The sequence below is a fragment of the Frankliniella occidentalis genome, unplaced genomic scaffold, assembly GCF_000697945.3.
Source record: "Frankliniella occidentalis isolate FOCC.00 unplaced genomic scaffold, Focc_3.1 Scaffold91, whole genome shotgun sequence".
Lineage (NCBI taxonomy): Eukaryota > Metazoa > Arthropoda > Insecta > Thysanoptera > Thripidae > Frankliniella > Frankliniella occidentalis.
The window spans coordinates 397809-403163 of NW_026267220.1; positions in this window are offsets into that span (position 1 = coordinate 397809).

Below are 5355 nucleotides of genomic sequence, written 5' to 3' on the forward strand. Positions count from 1 at the left end.
GGGGGAACCGGATGTCAGCGGCACCCTTGACACACTCTAGCACATGGGCGACAGGACTCCGTCCTATCCGGTTCCCCCTCGCTCTCCCCTCTCTCCCCCGTTTTGCAGTTCTACCGATATGATGATTAAAAGGGCACAGCTGGGCGACAACTTCACTCGACCCGACGGAGAGCGAGTGTGAACGAGATGGTTCTATACTTACTGCCTTCTGGAGTTCACTGCAAAACCAGCTTGCCCACACACGTGTTCTCCTTAGTTATGTAAAGCACCCAGTGAGAAATGCGATATCAATAAATGGTTGATAGTCACCGATCGAGGCAAATTCGACTCGACATAATCGATTTTGTCCAGTAAATTGACTTTTCAGACTGGGGGAGGGAATTAATTCCCCTAAGTCCGTAAGGACTGACTAGTTTCATTCGCGTGGTTTTTAACGCTGTGAGGCGAACATAGTTCAACAGTGATGATCGATTAAGTCGGATCCTTGCAGGGTACCTTTTTTTTCAATACTACTTCCACCTTTTAATTTTCGCAGTGTGAGTCTGTTCACGATTTGAAACACTGTGAAAAATTGTCGTACCGGGTACAGGAAAATTTTCCATGGAAGAAGTCGTACAAGTACAATCTGAAATTGTACAATTTACTCGCCGTATGTATAGACTTGGAATCGAATATCGAGCGACAGCGGGAGGTTGTACATGTACGACTCGTATTGTAAATGGCAAATTACAAAATATATCGTACATGTACAAATATATTTCTCACAGTGAAGAGGTTCTTCCTCGGGTTCTTCACACAACAGAGGCTCCGCAAAATACTAGCTCTAAAATTTTCTGCGAGTGGGCGAGTGGAGAGGTCGTAAAGGACGAGTAAACATGGTTAACATTTGGCATTGCAGAGGGAATTTTTGTTGGCCCCAGGAAGTTGTCACAATAAAGCCTGCAATGTCGGGCTCCTCGGCGTTCCGCTCCAGTGCGGGGTGCGGGGCGCCCCCAGGCGGTTTTTCATTAATAATTCTAATTGTTCCGACGTTCACCTTGTGTCTTCGTTCACTCCCTGCAAAACAAAGTGCCTCCCTTTGTTCGCGAAGCAGTAGTGGAGGTCAGCCTTGGCATCCGTTGTGGTGTGCGTCATCCCCCCCCCCCCCTACTCTTTCTTATTATTACAAGGATGTGCCGTTACATATTTTTAGCAGTGTTCCGAGAAGTCCTGACTTTCAAATGTGTTAAGACGATTAAGACACTCCAAAGGTGCAAAATTTAAGTGCCTTTGGAACTTTTACTCATTTGACTTACCAGTGGCCCCCCTCCCTCCCTTTTTACACCCCCCTCTTTCCCTTTTCTGTCCCTCTCCTTCTCTTACTCAGCTTTGCGTTTCTTGCTGCCAGCTCGCGGGCTTGCCTTGCCAGTTAGCGCCAAAATCACAACAAACTTCGGCCCTCATCTCTCAGTCAGTGTTTATTCTCCGGAGCCTTGGAGCAAACACCCAGCTGGCGTATGAGAGGCTGCTTCCGCCAGGAACAATATGAAGAGTGGGAGGGGGTGGGACGAGCGAGAGAGAGAAAGAGAAAGAGCAGATAAGTAGACAGAAAGGGAGAGACGGGCAGTAACGTGAGAGCGGAGTATACTCACACAGGACATTTAGAAGGGATAATTTACAGTACATGGATGCGGGGTATCATGCCCCCCCCCCTTTTTCCTCTTATACACACACACACACAAACACAAACACACACACACACGCACGGACGCGGGCGCACGGACATACTTCTTTCACGAGTGTACATTCCATATGAACTCTTTGACAGAGGATTCCAGATAGGCGGCAGCAGCAGAGCAGAGTGGATCCCCCCCACCCCCTTTCCCAGAGTGATAAATCTGTCAGTTTGCGTGATCCACTGCGCGCCCCGCCCTGCCCTGCCTCGCCCCGCCTGCCACGCCCGCGAGCGGTCTAACTACCTGTGTAAAGTTACTGTACCGCCACCGGCGGCACTCCTGTGGCAAGCCGTCGGCAGCTCCAAACGACGCGTATTCACAGAAGCGCCTTCTTCTAGTTTGCACAGTCTCTGCACAGTGAAATGAATCGTTGGAATTGGCCGGATGTTATCGCGGACTCGTCTTGAAGAAATGGGACCCCCCACGTGCCACGAAGTTCGTAATCGTGTCAACAATGTTCCGTGCGCGAGTGGAATCCAAGAATGCCGGGGGAAATCACACAAACGCGCGAAACGCGAAACGTTTTTCTCGCACAAATTGAGCGATTGCCTGCTGAAAAGAATGCGCGGGGAGAGCGCGCAGAAGAAGAAGAAACAGAACGGCCGTCGCGGCAGGGTTCATGGAGGCGTGCAGAGCGCTGCTGGTCCGCCCGCCCGCCCCACATTTATTCTAAGGGAATGGGACAGGGAATGGATGGGTTGTGTGACAGCGTCACCTCATGTTGGGGCCGGGCAGGGGAGGGCCGGGCAGGAGGGCAGGGCAGGAGGAGGACAGGGGTGGAGGGTGGGGCTGGGCAGGAGGGCAGGGCAGTAGGGAAGGACAGGCATGGCAGGGAAGGCAGAGCAGGAGCATGGCGCTCGTAATAGCCGGCGGGGGCGGCCGCCGTGGACCCCCAGGGCCCCGAGGGCCACTGCCAGCCCGCCTGCTGCCGCTGCTGCCCCCCGGGGCCCCCGCGAGGGTGCTGCCATCTATATCGACCCGGGCGGCAGGCCAGCGCGGCAGCAGCGGTGGCAGCAGGCAGGGGCCCCAGGTAGATGCATGGTGGAAGATGACAGAGGAGAGCGCTCGCGTCACGCCGCCCCCGTGCCCCCCAGCCCCCACCCTCCACGCTCGGCGCGCGCTGCACACCGCCGATACGTGAGAGTGCACGGTTCGTCGGGTCCAGAATAGCAGTGCGATCCCGTGCTCTGCCATCCCAGCGATTCAAACCAGCGCGGAGCTCTTCACTGCGCCCCACCCTACCCCGCCCCACCCCCAGCCCAGCCCGCCGCTCTCGCCCCACCAACCACCCATGCTCGGCTCATCACTGTAATACACCCCCCCACCCCACCCCACACCCGTTTCTGTTCTACAGGCGAGGGATGCTTGGGGGATGCTGAAACCGCCACAAAACCACACCACCAACATAAAGGAAGAACGGAAAGTAAAACCAACTCTGCAAAAAATACAAATTCCGCCAGAATATTTTAAATGGCGCATTGTGTACGTTACGTTAAGTTATGATAACTGTTGCACAAGAGAAGAAAAGAAAACTTAGTGAATATTATGAACACATTTTAAAATATCAGGCATCTTGAAAATGCCTGCAAAGAAGAGGTAGAGGGCAAGAAGTTTGTTTTGCAAATAATTTTAAATGCAATTTAAAGCAATGAATGCATTAACGAACTGCAGTAACGAACTAGTCCTTCGTAAGCTTCCAAGCTTTTTACTTCTTTGGAAATCAAACAAATTGATTGTTTGAAACAATTCTGGCTCCCTGCAAAGAATCTGTAAAAATCAATACCAACCACATCTTAGAACTACAATGATCAGAAATGCTTCTCAACGTTGCAAAGAATGTCTTACAATGTAAAAGTTTAGTCGACCGTTTGAGTCCTCAATAAAGTGTTTCCATAGTTTCCTTTATGGTCAAAGTTTGTGAGGAGCCCGACATTTTGAGAACGGCTTGGCTCTCAAAACTAATCACAGTATCTAATCTAGATACTAAAAGTACTGTGTAGTTCTCTTTTCCGTTTTTCCGAGCTAGTGTTCGGTCGGCCTCGGCGAGATGCCCCGCCCCCGGTCCCCCACCTGCCTTCCCGGCCCCACCGCGACGCCACGGCGCCACGCGGGTGCCTCCAATACCCCATAACCCAGCAGTTCCCTTCGCGGATCCCTTTCAGCCATTTTCATCACCGCTTTCTGTATACTTCTCTGTCGGTGCACCCCCCCTTCCCCTCCCCTCTCCTTTCTCTCAGTCCCTCCCGCTTCTATCTCCAACCACCCTCCCCTCCCCTCCTCCTCCTCCTCCTCCTCTCCACCTTCGGATTTGTGCACGGCGGTAAGCCCGGCTGCCCGCCCGGCCCCGGCGCCCCCTCCCGTCTGCACGACGTGCGAGGGTGGCAGCCTCCCCCTCAGTGAGTGACGTCATCATTTATTGATTCGCGGTCCCAATGCTGGGCCGGGCGTGGCGGGGCGTAGCGCGGCCGGGGCGACGCGGCGTTGAGCAGGAGAGAGGAGGGGGGAGACAGGCAGAGCGCTGGGCAGTGAGAGACCACCACCATGTTTACCTTCATGTCCCTGGACTCATCATCCCGATTGCTATCGCGCGCTACCGGGCCTGCATAGCTCCGCTCCGCTCCTCCCCGCCCCGCCTCACCTCACCCCGCCCCATCCCGCGATCAGGGCCACCATCATCGCTGTGGCGGGCGCCTCTGCCCCGCTGTGCAACGCCTCCGTTACACCTAGAACTAGTCACACCATCGCACGCCCTGCCTGCCCTATCCACCCTATCACTGCTCGGACTACCTCCCCTCCCCCCTCCTCTTCCTCTCCTGCCCGCGAATGCCGTTGGACTAAACGCCTTTGGCCGCTCTTTTTACCCTACCTGCTGGCCGCAGGAGACCTTTACCCCCCGTTCTCTCTGATCCTCGTCCCCCATCCCTCCTCTCTCCTTTCTCCCATCTCCCCACCCCGTCTCCTGCTACTCTACTCACTCTCTCCTTCTCACTCTCCTCAATTCAAGTGTGCTGACCTAATGAGGAAGGGAACCGGCCACAAAGTCAATTAAGTTCCTCTCCTGGCTCTCCCTGCAGGCCGACCCCGCCCCACGCGGGGCCCGGGGGGGCCGGCCCACCCAGCCGCAGGTTGCTCGCCCGCCAGAGCTCGCTCGCCTGCTCCGTTCTGCCTGCCCTGCACTGTTACAGAGAGTCACCCATTTACTTTAAAAAAATAGAACCATCGAATTTTTCTTTTTAAAAAACACGTACTCGAGGGCCCGCTCGGTGCTATATAGAGGGGGGGGGAGGGGACTTTGCCCTCTGGTAGAGACAGTCTTTAGGAGACTGTCTAAACGTGACAATTTCAATGGCAGCTTTGAACGTGCAAGTGTGTGATAAAATTCAGTCATTGTTTACTCATCAAAACCAATGAGGCAAACCTGAAATTTCTCATTTTTTTCAAGATATATTCCATTAAAAACGTTGGCTGTGTTCAGCGGGGATGCAGTGGTCCCATCCTACCCCTGCCAGCCCCTCTTGGCTTCAAGGGTGGTGGAAGGACTGGCGAGTTTCATTCGCGTGGTTTTTAACGCTGTGAGGCGAACATAGTTCAACAGTGATGATCGATTAAGTCGGATCCTTGCAGGGTACTTTTTTTCAAA